We start from the raw sequence: 26713 nt of genomic DNA, 5'->3' as shown, positions 1-26713 counted from the left end.
TTCAATGGCTTTCAGCACCCCCACTTTAAAAATGGTTCCAGTGCCACTGACTGCAACGGTAACAGATCTATATCATATACATCAAGCAGTGATGAGCTGAACCACCACAGCCCATGGCAAACCTGAAAAGTCTATTCAATACAGCGTCCAAGTGATTTAGAGATTTTTTTTCCAAACTCTCTGTCAAGATTAGACAGCAGTACTTGTAGAACAGGAGTTTTCTTTATTTGTGGTCCAGTAGTAATGATGATTACTGTACAGCAAACCCAGTCTCGTATGTAAACATTTTTATAGCTCTGGTAATATGTTCGTCAAAAGCCTTAAAACCAAGACTTTACTCTTGGTAGAAAATGTGGTTCTTTGGTGTCACCTGCTGTTTAAAACTAGTACTGGAGACAGAAGAACCAGAGCTAAGTTTTTTTCATAAGCTCTTCAAAGCTACAAATATATTCCAGTACTGGTAGTAATTCACAAAAACACAGGAATATGAATTAAGTGTGAATATTTTAATTTGTACTAAATGTATAACCAAGTTTATGGATCAGTAACACAACTTTCATATACTATATTGAAGAGAGAACACTGAAACTTTGACTTTTAATTTAAAAAGGTTGAGACAGAATTGTATAGAAAACTGATACATAGAAATACATGGTTTGTCAAAAAATCCACCAATTATTTTCTCTGTGACTTCGCAAGCAATTGGTGAAAAACTAGATTTGTTCTCGAAGGTACCATGAGGTTGTACTCACGTAAACCAGAAGGGGGAGCTCTAGTCATCTTTTTCCTGGCAGTTTATGCAGTTGTTCTGTACAAACATTTATTTTTATTTTTGATTATTATTTTTTTTTTATTTCTTAGAGACGCCCTTATCCAGGGCGACTTACAACTGTTACAATATATCACATTATACAGATATCACTTTTTTTTTTTTTTTTTACATACAATTACCCATTTAAACAGTTGGGTTTTTTACTGGAGCAATCTAGGTAAAGTACCTTGATTGAACCCACGACCCTCACACTGCTGCCTGTGATCAGTTTGTTGATCAGCTTAGGAATACATAATTACTATTTATTAGCTATGCTGTATGTTTCAGAAGGTTAACTGAGCATAAGCGTAAAACAGTTAAACATTTTTTTTTTTTTTTTTTTTTTTTAGGAAATAATACAATCAATAATTTCTGCACTGGTCATTGCATGCTAAATAACTTCCTTGCACTGTATTGCAGTGTTGTGAAGCAGTAAATAAACAGTAAACAATAACCATCGTGCAGTTGTCGCCACCATCTTAGTTTAGCTTTCTTGTGACATTGTGAAGTTTATAGTAAAAAAAAAAAAGTTATAGTACTTTGCGACTTAGCTTAAACAATTTTGAATCACCTTTCAAATAAAACCACAGCAGTACTGGTGTATGTTTCCTTTCTGTTGGGCGAGGTTAACTCTATAAAACTCAGCTGGCTGCTGCCTTTGATTGAGTGTTGAGTGCACACGTGGCTAATTTGCATATTTAAATAGCAGTGCTTTGGTTAATGCAGTTTGCGGGCAAAAAAAAAAAAAAAAAATCAAATAAAGATAGTCATTTTACAATGTTGCTTCTTTTAAAAATGTGTAGTATTTACTGGGTAAGTTTACTTTCTGGAGTTTAAATGTGTAAGCAGTTTAATCAGTTCAGTGTTTTATTAAGTTTACATTTTAAAATACTGTAATAATATTATTGAGTTGAACAGGTGTACTGCCACAATATGCCTCCCTGTCAGAGTTTGCTACTGCTAGTAATTTGTGGCAGATATAATGGCCAAAATGTGCCACCTTGCCAGAAATTGCCACCCTTGTATTTTTCTGTATTTTCTTGTGTTTTTTTATTGGTATTTAATCATAATATTGATACTTTTCTTGCTTTTGTTTGTTATCATCTCTGGATGCTAACAAACAGCGTAGCGTACGTTTATTGCTTACAGCAACAAAACAAAATAAACAAAACAGAACCTAACCCGATCTCGGGTCCTATCTAAACAGAAATGTTATTATCTAATTACAAGGCAGCCTGTTACTGCGTTTCCAAAACCAAATCTCTCTTTATCCAAATACCTCCTCTCTCTTTATCCAAATACCTCCTCCAATGTTTTAATTTTCCAGTTTTCACAATAATAGTAATTTTTCCACTAATTTGCTCTCCAACTCACCAGCCACACTCCTACAATACCCCCTCTCCAAACCCCTACCTACACATATTTTAAAACATAACCAATTACATCATTAAACAATTCCCAAAACATTAAACCAAACAATTAACTCAGACTGGAGTCAACCTTCCAGTAACTTCCACAGGGTCCTAACTCATTTGTTTTTAATTTCCCTTAATTAACACACAATTATCATTTACAAGTTTATTAATTTACCCTGCTTAGTTTTAATCCCAAACACTTTACATTATTTGATTGCTTTGTTCACCAGCCAGTTTGTTTATGTTGTCCTTTCACATTTTGCTAATTTTCTTTAACCAACCCTTCACCCTACATTAAACCATAGATATGTGTGTGTATGTTTACGTATTTACGCATAATTCAGTTATTATTTGTTATATTGAAAAACCCAAACCTAATTTGAATACATTTCAACTCACTCTGTCTCATACAGACACACCAATAGAGCTGGTTGTTTTGTTGCTTGGACACATATTAATAACGTTTATTAATATACTTTTATGGGGGGAGGGGGGATTTGTCATGACAGCAGTACCACCAACCTTATATATCACATTCGCCAGTATCACCCAGGGGTCTTACTTGCAGGATGAAATTCGAGTCCCAGTGAACAAGTAAAAGCTAGTATGTTGATTTTAGGCCAGCAAAGAATCATATCTCAATACACTCAGGGCGGATTATCCAGCTAATTCAGCAAGGGTGAAAATGATCACGGAAAAGTGCAAGTGAATGGTTGATTCTGCAGACTTCAGAGGCTTGGTGAACGTCCTTGTCCCACAATACCAAGTACCCAGCAGGAAACAATTCTCTGAGGTTATAATATCACAATAATGCACACACCTACATTTTACAATAACCCAAATGATTATTCAAAAAGGATCTGTATAAGCCTGCCTTCCTTTTATTATCCTGTTATGAACTATATTAAGTCATTTTTTATATGTAAAGAACAGACACAAAGAAGTTGTAAAACTTAACATTTAATTGACATAACTCTAACAATAACAATTTTAATAAGTACAGGGTTGGGTACTGGTGCCATTATCTAATGTACATAAACATACAAAAATATGCTTTTCATTTTTTATTTTTTATGGTTTGATAGGATAATAAAGCAAAATATTCCCATCAATACTGAGGCTACAGTGCACACTTAGCACATATAAACTCAATGTCAATGTTATTGAGGTTCTTGGCACTTTCGCCTGTGCTGTCGCAGCTGACATGGATGGGCCCATCGTGCACACCTGAAACACTGCACCTGAAAAATGCAACAAAGTAAAGTGAAAGGTTTTGCAGGGTGCTTTCTTTACTATATCTAAGTGCCATGTAAGTGAATCCCACCCAAAAATTACAAATGTTTGTGAAGAGGTGAAGACAATTATGGTAGCTTTCCTAATTAAAAAAAAAAAAAAAGCTAAAGAAATGTATTTAAGGTACCAAAATGCTCTAGAACCACAAACACAACAAAATATAAAGTATAACTTACTAATAATAATAATAATAATAACGTTAATTACGTAATATGAAACCACACTTTGATTGAGCGTGGCAATACCGGCCTGTGTCGTGTCGAACTTTGCCCCAGTGTTTCCTTGCAGTTTGTCCGTATGATACGAAAACGTTTGTAATAAGACATAGTAAGTAAATAAAGTATACAGTAGAAAAAAAATGAAAAGTTTGTTTTGGATGTGCACAAAAGCTTTCATTATTTAAATAGTTAAAAATGTATATTTCAGGACTTTACATATCACATATTCCTGTAAACCACGGTGATGAATACATTTCTAATACTTTATTTTTCACAGAAAACAATGGGGGGGGGGGGAGGAATTTGCCACGACACCGTTGAGGAAAACAGTCAGAAGCCACACAAGTTTATAAAAAAACTGCAATTTTCTTTCCATTTTTAAAGAGCAATGTGAATAATGAAGGAAATGTCACAAAAGTATAACATATTTTACAACTTAAGTGCGTGATCTGAGCCGTTTAGTTTGAGTGTAGTAACTATTGCATAGTTTTTTTTTAAGAATGTTTTTTTTTACATACATATATAAAAAACTGCAATATTTTCCAATCTAAAAAGTAATACTATTATTAATAAAGAAACAGTTACAGAAATTAAAGTATCTTATCTTCTAAATATTTTTCTTCTGTTGGTTGGGTTGGGTAACTATTTCTGGCACAGTGAATGTCTTGAGCATACGCATTGTGCAAAGATAGCAAAGAGCATACGCAGAGCATGCACAGTTCCCGAAGGAAGCAAAACGTGGCAGGTAGCAAAAAAGGGCAGGACACAGGCAGCTGGGCCAGTCATGAAATCACTCACTTGTTCTGTGCTGGAGCTGGAGCAACATGACTGTTATCTTTACTTGCAATGCTTGTATGTGTTTTTTCATTATTATTAATTAATTTGTTGAATAACTTTTGTGTGAGTGCATTACCCTACGCCTCCACATTGGTAATTATTAATAAACGCAAAAGCACATTATTATTATTATTATTACAAAAATGGAATCGCATGACTAAAAAATCAATCCCTAAATCCCGGGAGACAAACAGCATTTACATTGTCTCAGCTCAATTGTTCAATGATAAAATTCGAGTTCAATAAAAAAAAGCCTGTATTTATAACTTTTTAAAAATTCTGTTTTCTCTCTACACTTCTGCATTTGTAGTAAGAAATGCATGTCTTTTGTTGAGAATTGCTTTTTTTGGACTCTTAATTTGGGCTCGTTTTGGCATACTTATTGGGAGTCTGGATTTTGAAATAATTTTACATAGCATTTTTAGTTAACTAATTGTATTTTATTTTGTTCGTTTTTAACAGCAGTTTTCCATTTACAGTACTTAATCTAGTAATTAGAAAAGTGGCAGGAGGGAAGCCCTGTCTGTGTAAATAGTGTGTGGGGGTATGTGACAAAGAGAGAAGGAATTTGAGTTGTAAATTGGGAGAGCACAGTTTTGTGCACCGGAATTATAAAGTGAATTGTGTATATTCTGTTTCGAACTGTAACCCACCATATATCTCCCCCGATACCATGGACATTTTATTTATAAATAACAAATACTGTCTAGACATTCATTCTATAGGTAGAACTAATATTATTAAACATGTTATTATTACTCCAGCAGGTATCAAAGACCGTACTGGATCCTGGAAAGCGCAGGGGTCCTGTTGGCCAGGAGGTGAGTTATATGCTCAAGCTTGGAGTCATTGCACCTTCCCAGAGAGAGTGGTGCAGTCTGATAGTGATGGTGCCGAAAAAGGACGTCTCCACTCGGTTCTGTGTGGACTTTAGAAAGGTCAATGTCATCTCCAAGGGAAAGGCGTGGTTAATCTCTACTTTGGATCTGACGAAGGGATACTTGCAAATTCCGCTAACTGAGCTTGCAAGACAAAACTGCTTTCTCTACCCTAGATGGCTTGTTCTATTTCCTGATCACGATCTTTGGATTGCATGGAGCCCCAGCCACCTTTCAGAGATGGACCAGCTCCTGGCACCCCATCAGCAGTATGCTGCCGCATACAATGATGATGTGGTGATTTTTAGCTCTACCTGGAGGGAGAATATTATTAGACTTTTGGACGTCCTGCAGTCTCTGACTGGGGCTGACGGCTAATCTGGGCAAGTGTCCATTTGGCAAACGAGAGACCCAATACCTCGGCTACACTATGGGTAATGGGTGAGTAAAGCCGATTGCCTCCAAAGTCTAGGATTTGGTGGAGACGGCGATCCCGAAAACCAAGTCTCAGGTGAGATCACTACTGGGGTTAGCTGGCTATTATCACCGTTTTATCCCTGACTATGCCACCATAGTTAACCCCCTGGTGGATCTGTAGTAATGGCTTTCTGAGTTATTCATTATTTTATTAATTATAAGTTTTGCATTATGTGTATGTGTGTGTCTTTTACAGTTGTTTTTAATCATTATGTTTAAATTGTGTGTGAATGTGTTTTTATAGTCATTTTAATAATTCAGATGCTTTAATATGCTTTTATATTAAGTTTCTATACAGTATTGTGTAAGTTTCGAGTTCTTTCATTTCCCATCGGCAAAACCAACTACGTGCAGTTTTGCATAGTCTGACACGACTCAAAGTCACAGATGAGTGTCTGACCTAAATGCCAAAAGGCAGGAGACTAGCAGAGATAATGTGAGATGGGTGCGGGGAACGCACCATATCACATTACACGTGGCTGACCCTGAGACGGGGGGAAGGTGCATGAAAAGACAAAATGGATGTGCCCTGTTCAATGTAGCACATGGCGGACTATAAGGTCAGAGAGCACCGCCCCATTTCCCAAAGAGGAAGTATGTGGTAGGCTCGCTGTGTGTGATGAGAGAACAACTACCTTGATTATTGGACAGAAACCAGTCGGGTTGAAGGGGAGTCAACAATTGTTTACAAAGGTATAAATATCAGACATTGTAAAGTTTTGTCAGTCTTTTCATCTCTTTCGAATTGACTCCATGGATATCTGTGCTTTCTGATACAAACATATGCATTGAGCTGTACTGAGGTCTTGTCAAAAGTCAGTTTATACCTTGTGTTTATATGATTGTATTGGAGGTATACCTTTCTTGTATATAAAGTGTTTCTGAATCAAAAACCATTTGTCGGCTTATTTTTTCACTACAGATCTTACCAAAAAGACTGCTCCGAAATTAGTTAAGTGGACAGGGGAATGTAAGGTGGCCTTTGATATGAGGATATTATGCCTGGCCATAGCTCCCATTTCACCAGATTCCAGAGTTCAGAGGGAGATTAACTACTCCGTCATTGAGAAGGAGTGTTTGGCCATCAAATGGACCCCTCATGCTCTTCGCTATTACTTGTTGAGGCGTTCCTTCTCTCTAGTCACAGACCATGCTTCTTTAAGGTGGTTACACACAATGAAGGACAATAACACCAGGATAACTCAGTGGTATCTGGCGCTGCAACCCTTCCACTACACAGTGAAGCATGTGCAGGTAAGATTTTTATTCCACGGGATGTTCCTTCGTCATCACTCTGAGGGGTGATATATGTGACATAGAGAGAAGGTATTTGAGCTGTAAATCTCCCTCCCTCCCAGTTAAGGCACTGTGTAAGGTGGGTGGTATGCTTCCCCCTAGACTGGCTGAGTCGACGGTAGGAAACCGGAAGTCGGCCATCTTGGGGGAAGCGCTTATCTGCGCGTGCATGGAACAACTCCACTGTGATCAGCTGCGAGGCAAGCAGCAATTGGATAAACCATGGCGCCGGGCTCATCGCGGGGCGGAGCTCTGGTAGTACAAAGGGGACGCAGATATGTGAATAAGACCCCTTACGCTGGAGACAGAACTGAGCCAGAGCGCTGTGTTTGTTGTTTTTGTGAAACGTATTACTTGTCTGTTTCAGAGGAAGATTAAAGCCAGGAGCTGCTGCCACAGAGCCAGCACAAGTCCTTGCGCACTCCCCTCCCTGCACAGCACGGACACAGACCACTTTCATCACAGAAGAGCAGTTTTGTGCACAGAGGATTGTAGTTACTGGAGTGTTTATTTGGTGTTTGGGACTGCAATACCCACTGTGGACCTAACCCTATACCATTGCGGGTGGATCTATTCCGTTGTGTTCTGTAATAAACCAAAGATGTTTTGAATTACAAATACAGTTGTGCACTTTGTACACACACTACGCACATCCTGACATGCATACACAAATCAAATTACTAATTTTAATTGTTTAATTGTTTATTTATAATGTAATGAAAGTTAATTACAAACAAAGACACATTTACACAATTTCAGAAGGAACATACAGCAGACTGGTGATACATATCCTGGTCCTGTGTGTTTATCCTTTGTGAGAACACCTTAATTGAAAACAGTGAAACACTACAAACTTTTGAAATGCATCTGCTGTACCATGCTAACCAACATTTTTATTTTCAAATAAACAACCAGTTTTAGGAAACGTTTTAAGTTGCATGGGAAAAACTGAAAACGTCCCCTACATATTTCCCCTGCTGAAACTAAACTATTAAAGATTACTGTTGCTTGTTTTTAGTGTTGCATTGCTGCCCTTCAGGGAAGGCAGTAGGTTGTATAGTTATCTCCTGATGGGGCAAAATAACTACCCTGAAACCACACAACCTACTACCTCACCCTGTGCGAACATCAGCAGAGAGGAGAGCACAACAAGCACGAAGGCCAGAGAAGACTGAACTGCACTGCGTGGAGCCTTACACAGCTCGTGAGAAACCTTGAATGCATTGTTATACACTGTAATATAAGACAGGAATACACAACTGATTTATTTGTAATCCTAATACACGAGAAGCACCTTGAACAGCCATAGGGCATATTTTCAAATAGTTTGTGACAGTCTTTAATAAACTCCTATTTCTGAAAGGATACATTTTCATGCTACTGGTACAACAATGATAAACAATACATGCTTATACATGCTTAGTAGACCTGAAATACAACTTACAGTAGTCAGTTTTGTAACAGGTGTTACTTAAGGAGTGAAGTAAACGTCTTAAGCAGCTACAAATGTTCTACCTTTGTGGAAAGTGGTCATTTTGGAGACTTATACCTTTAACTATTAACTGCTAGAATGAAATAGGCATACTGTATAAAACCACACACACACACACACAAAATCAATTGGACTGATATAGAATCTTTCAAGGTATTACAAAGCACTTTGCACCAAAGATTAAAGGTGCTATATTCTGCACAGTATTTTTATAATTAACTAAAAGCTGATGAAAAAAAGATATATAATATGTTCAATACAGTACAAAAGCAAATCATATTTATTATTTTATAGATGAATACACTTACTCAAATGCACATGAAATAAAAACAGGTAAAATTATATTGCTTAATTTCCTTTCATCGAAGTCCCAATACCCCAGCTTCACAACACCTTATAAAATCCCTGACTGGTACACACGTTTGTGCTGTCACATTGCTGAGCTTACAATGGAATGGAATGGAAGAGCAAATAAATAGATTTTAAAACTTGGGAGATTCATCCTCTTAGCTCAGCACAAAAACCATGTTTACGTAGGTTGAATACAGGACAGTATATACAGGATGTTTGTTTTTAAAACAGGTAGATGCTGCAGGCGTTTGTGAGCACTCATCCAGCGACGAATTTACAGCCACTTCAGGAAAGACAGTAGGTTGTATAGTTATCTGACAGGAAGGGTGTAACCCTAAAACTATACAACCTACTACCTCACCCCAAAGGACAGTCGAACTCCAGCAGGGAACACATACACCAGTGTAAGACCCTACAATCTACCTGTTAAAACATATGATGGGGGAAGAAAAAACATACCAGTCTCCATCCTATCCAAAAGGAACAGCGTCATGCATCTGTAAAAAGAAAAGACAATGTCACCTTCATATCAGTCCTGATTTTGTTTTCTTGTATGCAGAGAAAAAACCATTAATGACATGACCATATTGTGGCCCCAGGACTAAGGGGATATTATAGGAAATATTTTCTTCCCTATCTGTGTAAGTTGGGTGAACCCTGAATAAACTTTACACAATTAGTAGACAACATTAACAGCAATGGCAACGGGTTTGGAGCAAACATTGCACAGCAAGTGGTGCTGATAAGGGAGTACACTACTGGTAATGCAGTGGATTAGCAAGTGTGTAGGAGTGGTTCATACTATACCACTGCGATACTATTGTGTACGTCAAAATATGAAAAAGTTATCACTGTGGTACCATTCTAACTGATGGCTCAGTCCACTGTCTTAAATAACTATTACATCGAAGATCATTTGATAAGGGTGATCAGAGAGGTGAAGAGGGGCCTGACATAAAAACTTGTCCCTGGCCTGAACATTTCTGTGGGTGGCACTGATCAGTGTTACACTTCTAAAGAAAAACATGACCAAAGACCATCATATTGAACAATATAATTAGAGTAGTGCTGTTGCATTTGGAAATACAGGACACATTATACACCGAATGGCTAAAATATAATAGCTACTGAAACTCCTGATGCATAGCTCTTTTTAGAGTGGGAATCCATGTGTTTTTTCCAGTACTTCTATGTTTGTACATGTCTATACGTTTGTACATGAACTGCTAGCAACAGAGTGCTGATTTTTACTGTTCCATAAACAATGTTTTCATGGGATTGATTTTATCAAGTTATTAACCATCATTTTCAAAATTTAAGCACTTGTACAAACCCTGTGTGACAGGATGGCTTGCAGTGGTGAGGTGTGGTGACGTCACGGACCAGGAAGTACCAGTAAACACAGGCAATGGATGGCGATGGTGAAGCTGAACGCAACGGCGCTCAGCGTTTTATTAAATAATAAAACAAAACAAAAAATTTAAACAAAACGAAACAAACACCAAACAAAAAGGCGCGATGGCCAAACAAATAAACAGAAGCAAGTATCTTTTAAATATAGCAATTGTTTTCCGCTCTCCCGTACTCTCCTCTGTACACTCTTCCCCCCCGCAGCATGGACAGCTGCAGGTTCTTATACTCTGGCCGAGGGGTTAACTAGCTGTTAATTATCTTATTACCCCTCGGCCACAGTCTACACGAGTTTAGTAAGGATGCGTGACTGTCAGCTAGTTAAATAATCAGTAGCTGATCAGCCACGCATCCTCACAGGGTTTTTAAATATAAAAACAATAACAAATACACTGCGCTTTTATCTGCGCCGCAAACAATAATATAAATAATAATACAAATACATATAGGGGCGGGACACTCCACCACACCCTGTTAATAATATATTTTTTTTATAATTTATTTACCAGATATGGTTTATCAAATTAGTTTCTATAAAATTTGGTTAACATGTCAGACCTACTCTCAAAAGTTGTATAAGACCAGACAACTCTAGACACTTTCGTAATGTTTAACTTCTGTTGCTAATGGTTCGCATCTGTTCACTTGCACACACACAAAAAACGGCAACATTCACAAGCTAGGAACGATAACGATCCATTTCATTCTTTACTGCACTTCTGACGTGGGCATCACCTGCAAAAATAAAAGACAGTACAAAATCTATCACCAAAAGTACATGTTTATTTGCAGGCATATAAATGCATATTACAATTATTAGTTAAACCTGAACAATACATTTATAGCATAAATGCCTACTAAGGTACAATGTTAAAGAAGTTCCAAAGCATCCTATTTGATTGTGCATTTTTCATCTGTCCCAATGCTTTTTGAGTACTTTTACACAATACTTCAATGTAAAAACAGCTAATATTGACCAGGTAAAGTGCTAACAAAAGGCCATTTACATAAGTTCAGTAGATCTTCCCTCATATATATTGCTAAAATTTCATTGATTTCAGATTTCTATATGTGAACAATGCACACACTATGGTAAAGGTAAATGTGGAGCTGTTGAAGAATATTTATCGGGCACGAATTGCAGATATTTCAACAATTCTAGTTCCGGTCAACTTCACAACAAAGGATTCTGGCTATTGAAAACACATCAGTCATAGGAAAAGCAGTGAGCCTATGTCTAGCTTCTGGAAGTCTGACTTATTTTAAAGAAAATAAATGGCAAACATGTTCTGTTTTAAGTTTGTTTGTTTTTCTGGAGAAATATAAATACATATAAATGCACTCAGGAAGAGTCATTGTCATTTAGAATTGTTTTTCCTTCAATGACTCAAAGGCCTAGGAGCAAGTCACATGTGCTGGATGCGTTCCTTCAACGGGAAGCACAGCATGGAAAAGAGTGTAAGATACGTCACCAATTTTATTGTTATAAATGCAATGAAAAAAACATAATATGTGCTTATTTCATATAGGAAAATGTGAAATCTACGAAGTGATTGCAATACATATTATATTACATATTATTTACTGGAATTATTTAGTTAGCTATGTACTTCAAAGGGCACATTTTCAAGCACAGACTACCCTTGCACAGCAGATTCAAACAGAGGGTAACAATGGTAGTGGAAGCCCTCGTTTTTCCTTACGTTTCACGGGGAACACTACAAACTCTCCAACCCTCTGTTTAAGCCCTTGACTGCTAAAACATTTATCAGATCTAGTTACAGCAGGAGGTGTTAGAAGGCAGGCAGAACCATTGTTGGGGCTCAATGGTGTGTTTTATTTTCCCTCTGCATTATTAATGGAACCAATGCTTATTGCTTAAAGCTCTCATTGGTGAAAGTCACAGAGAAACCCAAGATAGTTTTAGGTTCTCATTTATAAAGTGTCTTTTCCTACACCTAAAGTAAGTGTGCTGAATTCCACTGTAAAACTTCAGTAAACAGGCTCATTCTGAAACCCAAGAACACTTGGGTCCACAACTGCTATAAATAATTAATTTGGGTTTTTCTCTGAATGACTATCTTACCTACCGGAAGCACATAATATGTGCCCTCATTTGAAATCTGCCGTATCTGCTATCTTGTCCATCATGACTTTCAGTGGTGGTATGCTGATTGATTCATATATATTACAGGGTGTTTGGTACTATGGAAAGAAGTCTGTCAAATAGTAGATAATCTCAACCCTTATGCACTGATGTTGTCTGTCTGTCACATTCTACGTGCTGAATGTGAACGCTACCTTAAATCGTCACCGAACTCTAGATTTGATTATTACTTCATATAGACCTATCAGGTTGTATTTGGGTATCATTTAATTAAACGTGATTATAAAGCCCCTCCATATGTGCGTACACTGGTTCGTTGGCACAATATTCGTTGATGGATTGTTTTTACTCTTAGAAACATTTACTATAGTTAAATCATAGTTAAATCATGGTTTGCACAGCTAAGCATGGTAAATCACAGATCAGTATGGTAATGCTTTGTAATAACACGGTTAACCATGGGAAATACATGGTATAAGCATGGTAAAAGGACTGTAAACTGCACCATGAGTGTGTGTATTTAATTTCACCACACCTTGTTTTATTTTCTTCATTGTCTCTTACAAATGTTCTTTTCTTACAAGGTGAAGTGTGAAAAAATTGATAAACATGTGCATCTAAAGAGCAAATACAGCTATGACCAAAAGTTTTAACTTAACGAAAAACTGACAACATTTTTTAAATGTGACATTTAGAAATCTAACATGAAAAACATCAGATTTCCAAAAAGACGTCACAAATGTTACTCAATTAGAAGTAATCAAAAGGTGACAATTAGAAGTGGTAGTGAGTAGATCTAAGCTATACAAGCATGATTTTTACATAGCTTTTGTAACTTCAGATCAAGCCATGGGGAAGAGCCATACTTCCTTAGAAACATGCTCGGCCATCATTGCACTTAATAAGGAAGGATTTAGCAGCCGTCAGATATCCAACAGAGGTTATGCCAGCTAACGCACACCATCTAGGATCATCCAGAGATATAAATCTGATGAGTCCCCTTTCAGCTGTTTTGGAAACCAAGGTGGATTAAGAGTCTGGAGGCATAAGGAGAAAGATACAAGTCAAAGTATATGTCCCAATGACAAAACATCTGGTAACTGTCCATATCTGGCGATACTTTTCTGCCAAAGGCACAGAATCCCTACATGTTTTACCCAAGGGGACAGCTATGAACAAGGACTGGTACTTGAAAACAAGACCACCTCCTCCCTACGGCTCAGAACCATTTTCCCAACAGTGATTTCTACTTCCAAGATGAGAGTGCCCCTTGCCATCAAGCCAAACAAGTGAAGAAATGGTTAGAAGGCAACAGTAGAACGCCACTCAATCCTATTGAGAATGTTTGGGGTCTGATATGACAGTAAATTAGGAAAAGTACCACGCAACTGAAACTAACTGGAATCAAGTGTAAAGGCTGCATGGAGGAATCTAAAGGATAACTCGACCCTTCAGCGCCTCACTGAGTCCATGCCTGAGAGGATTAAATATGTCTTAAAAACACAATGGAATGCAATGCAAATACAAAGTACTACTATTATGGCTTTCAGTACACTTTTGCGATATCATCTGGTAGTTTCTTTGATTAAATGATGTTAAATAAAATCTCCAAACAAAAAAAAGGCCTGGCTAAACAGAGGTCAGGAGTTCAGTTTGAAGCAACAGACAAGCAAACCAAGTGCGAGAAGGAAAGCGGGTCGGGCGAGGGGATGAGGGAATGGGCTCGCCCCAGGTTCGACTGCCGGAGTGGGGCTGAAGCGTCTCATCTCCCTGAGGAAGCTGCAGCTCCTCTCGCAGCATAAAAGTAAATACATTAGGAAAGATAACCACGTAATAGGCCTAATATTTATTTAGTTATAAAATTAATGCTGAATAAGATGTCTGTGTTATAAAGTGCCAGCACAGCTTTTCTTCAGTTCAGATACTGTATCAAAAGGGAAAGACAGAAACGGAAGTTAGACTGAGAAGTTTTCTACAGTTTGAGCAACACCGGTACTGTACAGGGAATTGGGGGACATGCTGTAGGAGCACTGTATATATTTAATGTGATTTATGATTCATAGGAAGTATTTTGGCACCAGCTTATTAGATGCTACTTTTACTCTATAACGTAAAAAACAAACAAACAAAGAAACAAACCGCTTTTAGCTGGGTAGTACTCTATGGTAAGGGGAAACTGCAGCTGCCACTCTCAGCTCTAATTGAGGAATTTAAGTGTGCTATAGTTTGGCAGGAAATTACACCGATGGAATCATGTGACGAGGGAGGTAGCATCCGTAGTGAGAAAGTGGGAAAGTGGGGAACAAAGACGCTGTGGAAGATGCAAAGGCTGCCCTTCATATCAGTCATAACATGGGGCAAGTACAACAGGGAAGAGGAGGCCTTGGTTTCAGTTTGGCTCCCCGAGATGGCACAAAGTAGCTTCAGGTAAAAGAAGGAAGTTGGTAGTTACTGAAGTGCAAAAGCAGGAAATTCATGGCATTAGCACTGGAAGAACGTTATAATAAGATCAACAGCTCACCAATATCAGTAACAGCTGGCTCACAGAGAACGTCATTCCTCTGTCCACGAGAGCAACCAACCGGAACGGCTATTAGAACTAAGATTTGAAGGCTGCTAGAGATTGAAAAATGCAGGCAGATGTTGGCCAGCGCCTTATTTTCCCACTTGAAATTGCTAAAACTACTCTTCGACCTGACATTGTCCTGTGGTCAGTCTCAGCACGCCTTGTTCTCCTGGTGGAGTTATGGGAGCCATAGGAGGATTCTGTGGATGAGGCTTATGAGAGGAAGAAACTCACTGAGGTGGAACAGTGGGGTGGAGAGGCCGGGTTTATCCAGTAGATGTGGGCTGTCAGGGATTCGTTGCGCACTCTATGACCCGGCTTCTCAGAGATATTGGATTTAAGGGACAGGAATTGCAGCGTTTAGTGAAGCCTCCATCCAAGGAGGCAGACAGAAGTAGCAACTGGCACTCTAGTCGAAGAGGAAAGAGACCGATTTGGGACCTCAAAAAAGAGGTGTTGGAGGAAGTTAACATCAATGAAAAGGAATGGATGGCTAAGGTAAGTAAACTGAGGTGGGTTGGGTTGGGTGAGGGATGGAGGGTGGTGGTGCTGGGACGCCAGGATCATTGTCGAGTCTTCCTGAGGTGTGGTGGGCTAGTCGACGAAATACCGGAGACGTGAGGTGCCATGCCCACCAGATGACCGCTGCGAAAAGCTTCCCAGACCATTCTAGACAGTTGCCATGCTGAAGTGCTAGGGAAGCCACACTTTGGTTGATCCCTGGAGCCAGTATCGCTGCCGTTGTGTGTGCTGATGCGCCAGGGAGGCCGCAAATAGGCTAATCCCTGGAGCCAGCATTACACTTCAGCCATCAACACTGGGCCAACAGAGAATACATGTTACCTGGCAGATGAAAAGCGCTGAAGGCTCATAAATTACAGCGAAGCTACGTCTTGGTTGATCCCCACCACTACTATCCTATTTTATCTTGGTGAAAGCCAAAGCCAATATTAGCATGAAGTAAATAACAGCTATTCTTGTGTAATAAAAATCTGATGAATCCTTTGCTAAGGGACAGTTGGTTTAAGGTCAAGTAAACAGGTCAGCTGATTGCCTCATGGCTTTTTTTTACAGAAGCTGGTAGTGCTTTGACAAGCAACAGCAGATGAAGAGTTAATCTTCTTGACAGGCCTGAAAATATCTTACTCCTCACGTCAAGACACTTACAGGGGCTGAACAACGAAATAGCAACACCTGTGATAGCTTTATCAATAGGACTGCAAAGAGGTAATTATTTTAGAAGTATGTGACCATGCCTCAGTGATTACCAGCCTTTCATTCCTTCAATATGGGGTTGGCAATGGCTCATACAGTCATAACTTATAGTAATTTGTGCATTCTTGGTTAAGGAAGCACCTGCCAACTGAGCACCAACTAAGTTTGCTAGATCTGCTGTCTTGCCCATCATAACTGATTTGGCCTTGGGAGATGCAGCTTTTATATGTTGCAGAATATGTGTGGGAGTCTTGCGAGTGAGAGCTTGCCAGCACATTTGCACAAAAGTATGTGCTACTGTACATATCACATGTGTTTTTAATTATGTGTCCCACCCCTACAACTATCTTTAAGCTATAGACTCCCCGGTGTGCATAATGGATTAAATGTTTCTGTTCAAAGTTAATCCTGGTTCTGATGACCCACATGCAATGCTGACACTACCATACGTCACATTCACTTGTGGTTTTCCAAGGGGTGAAAACAAGCTGTGGCTAGATTCCGGGACCAGGTCTCAGTGTGGTAGACCATAAGCTTTGTAAATTGCCTATAAAGAAGAGTAACTCAGCTGCGGGACAAACCCATCTACAATTAGTAGACTGACCCTAAAAATACCAGAATACTAGGCTACACAAATAAAACAACAAAGCCCTCAATTTTATAAAGAACTTAATTAGAAATCCAAGTGAATAAATGGTAATCGAGTATGAGGCGGTTTTCAAAAAACCACAATTTATCCAAACACAACTGTTACAGTACACCAACACAGCACTGGAGAGCACTTTAGCAATACAGCACTTGAAGTGGCTAATTCAGCAGGTTACAATGCCTTCTATTATAATTTTCCAACCCGTTTGTCATATTTGTCTGCTGTTGATATGTGTAGTAAACATACTTCACTGTATTTAAACTGCAATTAAAGGATTGTTTTTAACATTCAGAAAGCATGACAGGCAAGCAAAATTCACCAAAATGGACTTGTCTGCTTCTTGCCAGATAATTTAAATTTTACAACAAATCCAGCAAGTCTCGTTCAGATCTTCTTGCACTGAAATCCAGTATAACCGTACATATTTATAAAACCCAGCTTAGTTATTCATTGCATTATAGGTTGCATTATTTTCAAAGTGTTTAATCTTTAAATCAACTGTTTTTTAATAGACAAATGCACCTGTCCAATTAATAAAATTGATAACCAATAACTAAGAAATAAAATAACTATAATACAAAGAAGAGTTGTTGTTGTTTTCTGGATTATATCAAGATTTTTTTATTGTTTGGTTTTGCATATAATGAAACAAAGCTGTGAATTTGCAATTCTTGTAGTGTCACGGTAGGGTGAGTAGCAGTTCTATCATGCGCATTGAAAAGGTTACAGAACAGCACAGATTTACACTGTCCAACCACATTCTTACCACTATGCTCCCTTCCACCTCATAAAATGGGGATGTATGTATTTTCTATTTTATTCAGGACAATCCTGTAAAAAATATGCGTTCTCAATAAGCGTTTTCCTTTTTAAATTTACTGACCCTTTCATGAACCTCAATCAATTAAACCGGTTTAACCTGGTGGTATCCCTAATCAGATATTCAGTCAGTGAAACCTATACACTAGGTTTCATGAATATGTTCTACACGGTCTGTGTGTATGTGTATGGGTGCTTATTTCAATACCCACTATCTTCCTCCTCAATGGTGCAATGCTGCAATTGTCCTGACAACTTAATCTACAAAGTGATGTGTTCCATATTTCCAAATTCTCTGCATCACTGCTGTTTCTAAAATAAAATGAACCATTTTTTAAATCATTGCAGTAGTTGGTTTTAATAGATTTTCCAAAATACACATTTATTAACATACACGTTTATAAGCATTGGGTCTGTGTCTCATACATGGGGTTTACTTGACATGACCAGTCCACAGAAATGCCTGAGATAAAAGATACAGAGCAATGTAATGAGGCTTGGAGCAACAGCAAACCACAGGAAAGAGAATGGTATGGTTAGCACCTTGATTCAAGTTTTAAAAATCTTAAAAACAAAGTTAACCCCAGCCAATACTTTTAAACACCACACAGAAACCAGGACCAGAGGACAGAATCATTGGGATCATTTAACATCCGGATTGTTCTATCTGTTACGAAGAGCAGGACAAGCACTGATGGGCTGAATGTTCATATGTTCTGGTAGCATGTTTGCTGGTTCTCAACAGTGCAAGGGGGCAGACTTATTAAAGTCTCTCCTTTGATAGGCTTAAATAGGTTCATACGACTGTTTAAGTTACAAAATCTAGCAGCAAGCATCTCAGAAGTTTAATTTAAGGACTTTAACATCAGTTTTAATAGAAAAATACTATTTCAAATTGCTCTTTAACGTAAAAACCTGCTGTTGCTACCTGCATTGCTCATGGGTGCCATATCTGTGAAATGAGCAAGTGAATTTCCATCCGCCCTGTAGAATCAACACATAACAATGAGTAAAAAAAAAAATATATATATATATATATATATATATATATATATATATATATATATATATATATATATGTAATTTGTGTATATTGTGAGAAGTGTGAGAAGTGTTGAATTTATATTGTGAGAAGTGTTGAATTTAAATCAAGGGAAGTAATGTTAAAACTCTACAATGCATTAGAAAGACCTCACCTAGAATATTGTGTTCAGTTCTGGTCACCTCGTTACAAAAAGGATATTGCTGCTCTAGAAAGAGTGCAAAAAAGAGCAACCAGAATTATCCCGGGTTTAAAAGGCATGTCGTATGCAGACAGGCTAAAATAATTGAATCTATTCAGTCTTGAACAAAGAAGACTACGCGGCGATCTGATTCAAACATTCAAAATCCTAAAAGGTATAGACAATGTCAACCCAGGGGACTTCTTTGACCTAAAAAAAGAAACAAGGACCAGGGGTCATAAATGGAGATTAGATAAAGGGGCATTCAGAACAGAAAATAGGAGGCACTTTTTTACACAGAGAATTGTGAGGGTCTGGAACCAACTCCCCAGTAATGTTGTTGAAGCTGACACCCTGGGATCCTTCAAAGAAGCTGCTTGATGAGATTCTGGGATCAATAAGCTACTAACAACCAAACGAGCAAGATGGGCTGAATGGCCTCCTCTCGTTTGTAAACTTTCTTATGTTCTTATGTTCTTAAAATCTTTTTTGATCCACTTTAAAAGGGGATGGGGTTCCTAGAGCTTCCAAATGAAATAGCTCACGGGATGTTATCCTGCTTTGACAACAAGTAAAGGATCCTTTCACACACATAACACAAGTGAATAATTACTCTGTGCTCCTGCTGCAACAATTAAAGTGCAAGCATATTTTGTTAATATCTCATCTATACCTTTATAAAGTCAATGACAACTTGTTAAACACTAACGCAACACACAATAATACACAGCCTACATGTACAAAAAATCACATGAAATACGTTTTAAAAGAAATCCTAACACCCTGCACTCTGACTGGTGACCAAACAGAACACTGGAATTAGAATAGACATAAGAAATCGATGCGCTTTGCAGTTCCATGGACCAGGATAGGGCCCACTGTATGTTCAAATAACCACAAGAGGGCTCTATGCATATTGCAAAAGCAAGCTGTCACTTTTAGTCAACACTAGTTCACTCTATCCTGAACATCTGTTCTATATTTAGCCTTTTTCAACATGTCCTGGACATATCACAAATACAAGTTACTGTGCAGCACTGTACCAAGGGCACTGCCGGAGGAATCTAGACAGACATGCACAGAGTTTAAAAAGGGAAACACAGTTCTCTGCTGGGCTAACATAAGGGGTATGCACATCTATTTATATCAGAGCTAGTGTTAATGAGGTCCTGTGACATATGCAAGGCTGCTGCCTACCCAGTTACAAGCTGGAGGGATATTTTGGTGAAAGTCAGACACTGTACCCTTACAGTGACCTCTCAGCGGGTGTGTGTCCTCTGGTGGGGACTCAGAATGACCATCCCTCGGCTGCGTGCTCCAAATGCCATTCCATCGCACACACACGCACACATACAAGTCCAGGGGCAGCAAACCACAGCCTGCTGTCTGAGAACAGGCCAGTCACCCTCAACAGCACTGCTAACATGCCCAGTTAAAATGTAAATCTACATTTCAATAGATTAAATATTTAGGCCTCTTGTGTAAAAGTTTTTTTTTTTAGACAGCAGCTAGTTTGGACTGTAATTTGAATCTTTGATATTGGGTAATATTTTTTTCAGACAAATGAAGCTTTGAGAGTTAACAGGTTTTTGCACTGCAATGCAATGGTTCTGTAATGTAGATCAAGAGCAACTACAAGTGGTGATGTACCCGCACTTGTAACTTTAAATGTAAAACTTTTATATCTGCTATTTAGACACCCCATAACACTTTTTTTTCTCTAGGCATATTCAGCATATTTCTGACAGCCATTGTCACATTTTTAAATTCTCATTTCAACATTGCTCACCCAACCCAAGGAAAGAGAACAAACCCTACAGTAGGTTTACTCGGTTCAACTCTCCCAGGCTGGCCCTCAGGCCCTTTGAACTCTATAAACTTTTGTTGCAACACCATATCAACCAGTTGTTAGCAGTTTCCAAAAAACAAATGTGCAGGAGATTCTAAATGTATTTATAAACAGTATAAGGAAATTGTTACACCTTTTATTTAATGTTTTTCCAGCTTTTGGGGCCACAGAGGTCTTCATAATTTCTTAAGAAACATATGACTTTACCAGAACATAAAAAAAACAGTACCATTTACATCTCACATATAGTATAGTTCAATTCATGATGAAAATTATGCCTTTTGGTTATGTTTCAAGGTTCAGTCATTATGGGAACAAGATCTTCATATTATTTCCATGGCTTAATACTGTCATTGCAATGGAATACTGCACAGTAATGCTTGTTAAGTTGGACAGTGTAATATTAGGAAGACAGAAGACATTGAAAAAGACCTCTAGCCGAAACACTTGTCTTTGAATTTAAGTTCTTTAGTATTTCTAAATTTAGCACTATTGTTTTGCAACAACAATCTGTAATTATTCTAAAATCATATTCTTTCTGGGAAACCAAAGCTGTTTTATGAAAATTTAGAAACCTATAATCAAAGATGTAAGTACTGTGAGCCCAATATATACAAAAAGAAAATAATATCAGTAATATAATGATTTTTTAAATGTATATGCCAGAACAATTAACACAGCTATATATACATTTCTTCAAGGTCCTTTATAACACTCATCTGCTACAGAAGCAGAAGCATGTCTTAAGATCACAAAGTGACACAGAGACAAGTTGGTTTCAACACTACCTATGATGAATTTAGTCTTCTATCAGTTTATTTTAGTATTTCAAAATTTAACAATATTGGGTGGTTTTATAGTTATGGATGAAGTATCTATGGTATATATGTTAACACAAACTTAAGCAAAAAAAAAAAAAAGATGGAAAGAAGAATAAACTACAGCATGGGGGAAACAGACCAATACAGTATTTTTTTTTAGTTGAACTCAACAAAGAACTATATATCTAAGGTGAAAGTATTCAAAGCTAACATGGTCATCATGTGGTACCTCTATGCTAATTATGGTCTGTATTTGTAAATACATTAGTTGCATTTTAGATCATTTCCCAATTTGGTGCTCATGAAACATAGCAACAAATCTCAATTCTGACCTGAACACCCACTACTATTTCATCCTAGCCCTCCTCAAGCAGAGACTGCCAGTGGTGCCAAACTGTGTGGAGGTTTTTGTGCTGGGGACTAATGTCCAACAATAACTTCAAAACACCCAATCATGAGATACTCATTACAATGTATGCTTTGAAGACACTGGACTTGGTTCTCCGGAGAGGAAAGGCATGAGAATCATGTCTGCCACACCACCAAGACTCCCTGTTTTTGTTTCTGCTTTTGTGGCTTTTGTTTGTGTGTATTTTTACATTTTTTCAGTTCACAATATACAATGGACTGTGCTGGTATGTTATTCACAGATTATTAAAAGTTCTCTGCTGACTGGATGTTTGGTTGGTTGCTGACGATCCTCCTCAGCTCGGTTCACAGTAGTGAAAATGAGACGCTGTATCTCTGGTGTGCGTACTTGCCTGCCTCGTAATCACACATTTGGCATGAGCTGAATTCCAGAACCGCAGAGTCGATGCCTGTAAGCTTGCTGAAGACAAATGACACAGTTTGGATTCTTCTTGCACTGTAAGCAGGTTCCGTTTCTGGACTGGCTGCTCCATCTGGGGGGCTGTGCAGCTGTAGCCTTGCCAACACATTCGCGCCAATGGAAAAGAACAGTTTATTGCATCCACCCAAGGTCAGCTCTTTGAGTAAAAGGAACTGGGAACAATCCAGACTCTGCAAAGCTGCTTGTTTATACGCAGCCAGTCGGCAACAATTAAGCCTCTAAATAAGAAAACCCAAATTTCGTATTCCTACGGCCATTTCCCTTGTGCCAAGCTGCAACTCTCGCCTTCTTATACTGGTACTTGACAGCTTCGGCAGTGAGAGACACACACACACAAAATGGATGCACAGAGCTAGGGGAGGGAGGAGATAGCCCTTTTATGCTTCATCTGGATATGTTGCTGGGCGAAGGCAGTGTGCTCAATCATGTTGCTATTGATCAGGAAGTACTTTAACAGTGGTTTAGGCATTGTGAATATTTAGATTACACAATGACTAGGGCTGTATTTTTTCCATGGTAAAAAAATTGCTTATTTCACAGTATTTTAAGGTCTAACAATATATGTTTCAATTTATTTGTCACATTCAAAATTGATAATTTGCTCTAGAATTATTATGCAACAAATGTTCCTAAATATTTAAATGTTTACCTGAAAAACAGTACATGTTAAATTGTAGAATATTTTGTTTTTTATTTCCACCGTTGCAGTAGCAGTAGAAGTACGCTTGTTGTATCCCATCAACAGTAATAATAATAATAGTTTTCACACAATTATTAAAATATAGTTTAAAATATAACATTGATGTTTGAACACAGCAACTGCTATCAATGTTGTCTCGACTGGAGGGCTAAAAACAATATTGTTTTGATAATACCTTATGTTTGTATTTTATTGATGTATTATGGAGCAAACATGGGTGCATTATTTGAATCCAGATCTTTTCTATACTCTGTTCTTGTTTTTGCACACAACACAATTCCCTGCATTTGCATTTTATACAGTACACCTTGGATCAAGGATTCGATGGATACTGTTCTTGTCAAATACCAACATCATCAATTACAAGAAACTGTTCTATCAAACCTCATTAACAAAAAAATTTAACACAATCTGGATTTCATGAGAGCAGAGGAAAACTATGCCATTTTGATAACAATCTTGTTCTCAGCATGGCTATAAAAACATTACAGCATCTACAGGAAGACATACAAATGTTGAAATTGTATTGGTGTGTTAATCTGCTTGTAGTAGTAAATGACAAACAAACATAATAACATAAGAAAGTTTACAAATGAGAGAAGGCCATTCGGGCCATCTTGCTCATTTGGTTGTTAGTAACTTATTGATCCCAGAATCTCATCAAGCAGCTTCTTGAAGGATCCCAGGGTGTCAGCTTCAACAACATTGGTTCCAGACTCCCACAATTCTCTGTGTAAAAAATGCCTCCTATTTTCTGTTCTGAATGCTCCTTTATCTAATCTACATTTGTGACCCCTGGTCTTGTTTATTTTTTCTGGTCAAAAAAGTCCCCTGGGTCGACATTGTCAATACCTTTTTAGAATTTTGAATGCTTGAATCAGATTGCCACGTAGTCTTCTTTGTTCAAGACTGAATAGATTCCATTATTTTAGCCTGTCCTTTTAACCCCGGAATAATTCTGGTAGCTCTTCTTTGCACTCTTTTTAGAGCAACAATATCCTTTTTGTAGCGAGGTGACCAGAACTGAACACAATATTCTAGATGAGGTCTTACTAATGCATTGTAAAGTTGTATTATTATTATTATTATTATTATTTATTTCTTAGCAGACGCCCTTATCCATGGCAACTTACAATTGTTACAAGATATCACATTATTTTTACATACAATTACCCATTTATACAGTTGGGTTTTTACTGGAGCAATCTAGGTAAAATACCTTGCTCAAGGGTAGAGCAGCAGCAGTGCCCCCCACCTGGGACTGAACCCATGACCCTCCGGTCAAGAGTCCAGAGCCCTAACCACTACTCCACACTGCTGCCCTTGATTTCAATTCAACACTTTATAGAAGAGCCAGTCACTGATACTGGCATGCTCTACAATTGGCTGGCATTGTTTATTTGTTTATTTAGCAGACACCTTTATCCAAGGCGACTTACAGCGACCAGGGTATGTGAACTATGCATCAGCTGCAGAGTCACTTACAACTACGTCTCACCCGAAAGACGGAGCACAAGGAGGTTAAGTGACTTGCTCAGGGTCACACAATGAGTCAGTAGCTGAGGTGATATTTGAACCGGGGACCTCACGGTTACAAGCCCTTTTCTTTAACCACTGGACCACGTTTAGTCCAGTCCCTACATCATTTCTGACAGGTGTCGGCCTTGGGAGATCAGGAAACAAGAGGTGAGTCTTCCTGCTGTCTGATGTGCATTTGCTGTTTAGGGACATTTGGATTAAAATTCATGTGATGAATTTAGGCCAGTATATATGAATATAATATATCAAAAGCAGTGTTGCAAGATAACAGAGAGCAATTTAACACTACAAAGATAAGTTCCAGATCTCCCAAAACATAGGTTATATACTTATTTGTATTTAGTCAATCAATGCAGTGTTAAAGCTACAATTTTCCAATCAGTCACTTCACTGATTTCAACTAAACCATATGGGTGAGTGGGCATTACTCCAAATGGATTATTTCCCCCCCAAAAATCTGTTCAGGAACAATTAAATGATTATGTTTTGGTCATTTCACTGTTAAACATGGAAGGGTTAGCTTACGGTTTAAAGAGACAGACAGCTTTCTAGTTAAGGTGAAATAGAGTCACTATTTTCTGTTTCTCACGCTCAAGTTAACTATCCATTGTAAACAAAGCAACTTCAACTTTCCTAATCTATTGCATGTAATATGCACATCATTCAAGCATTAAAAAACACATACAAAAGCAAAGAATAAAAAGCGTCATGAAAATTGATTCTTGATGCTATTAGTACGAAAGGAAATACATTTTAAAGTCTTCCTCCTTTATCTAAAAATAAAAATAAAAAACTATTTTTCTCTTACGATACACATTTATGGAAAATACTGCAAATCCCTGGTCCGCGAATGACATTTATTAGACATGAGCTTGGATACGCAGTACCAAATAATTGAGATGTTATCTGTGATCGATTTTTCTGAAAAACAAACAAAAAACTACAAACTGTTGGTTCTTCTTCATTTAGGTGCATTTGGCAATGATTCCCTGCAGCACTTGCAGGCAGACTTGGCAGAACCTGACCCCCACCCTGCCCCATGCCACAGTACAGAGGAGGTCCTAGTTAAGGTTCCGACAGCAAAAGCAACAGACAGTGGAGGAATGCAGGCACGACACAGAGGGGTATATTTTGTTTACCTAAACAGCAGTGGACCAAAATACTACTGTCCTTCAACACTATATTACTCCCACTGGTGTTTACAAACTTCTGTGGTTTATTGAGACTCTTATTAACATCACTAATTTTATTTATTTATTTATTTTTAAATTAGTAGTCGGCAATTGATTTTAACCCGTTTTTTTCCCCAAATTTGAAATATCCAATTGTATTTTTTTAGGCTCAGCTCACTGCCGACGAAGACGAACACACGCTGTCCTCTGAAATGTGTGCCGTCAGCCGACTGCTTCTTTTCACTCTGCAGGCCCGCCATGCAGCCAACCCAGAGCTACAGCGTCAGAGGACAACGCAGCTCTGGGCAGCTTACAGGCAAGTCTGCAGGCTCCTGGCCAGTCTACAGGGGTCGCTGGTGTGCGGTGAGCCGAGGACACCTTGGCCGACCTAAGACCCCCCCCTCCCGGGCAGCGTTCAGCCAATTGTGCGCCGCCCCCTGGGAACTCCCATCCACCGTCGGCAGTGGAATAGCCTGGACTCGAACCGGCGACCTCCAGGCTATAGGGCGTATGCTGCACTCCACGCGGAGGGCCTTTACCGGATGCGCAACTCGGGAGCCCCTTATTAACATCACTAATGACAATAAAAAGGGTGAGGAAAGTGCAGGCTTATTTATTTTATATGGAGCCATTTATGACAGGGAGTTATACCAGGAAGCACCAGCAATGTTTAATCCATATTCAAAATGCACCCCCAAATTAAAGTGTAAATAAATAAGTAAACC

The 26713-nt window shown here is 38.3% G+C and overlaps 1 long non-coding RNA gene across 4 annotated transcripts in view; it reads right to left on the bottom strand.

Annotated features, from left to right (window-relative positions):
• Nucleotides 1–3170: 3170 nt before the first annotated feature.
• LOC117419775 (uncharacterized) overlaps nucleotides 3171–26713 on the bottom strand; it is a 98498-nt gene continuing 74955 nt past the window's right edge. For 3 of the 4 annotated variants that reach the window (XR_009307292.1, XR_009307293.1, XR_009307294.1), the window contains 2 exons: nucleotides 10402–11213; nucleotides 7910–9565 (listed from right to left, as the gene is read on the bottom strand). This is a non-coding gene — a long non-coding RNA (uncharacterized LOC117419775). Of the gene's footprint in view, nucleotides 3468–7909; nucleotides 9566–10401; nucleotides 11214–26713 lie in introns of those variants that run through there. The other variant, XR_009307295.1, reaches the window with a different exon arrangement.

This window comes from Acipenser ruthenus, chromosome 14, assembly GCF_902713425.1.
Source record: "Acipenser ruthenus chromosome 14, fAciRut3.2 maternal haplotype, whole genome shotgun sequence".
NCBI lineage: Eukaryota > Metazoa > Chordata > Actinopteri > Acipenseriformes > Acipenseridae > Acipenser > Acipenser ruthenus.
The sequence above is the reverse complement of the archived record's forward strand: the minus strand, read 5'-3'. Positions and strand labels throughout refer to the sequence as shown.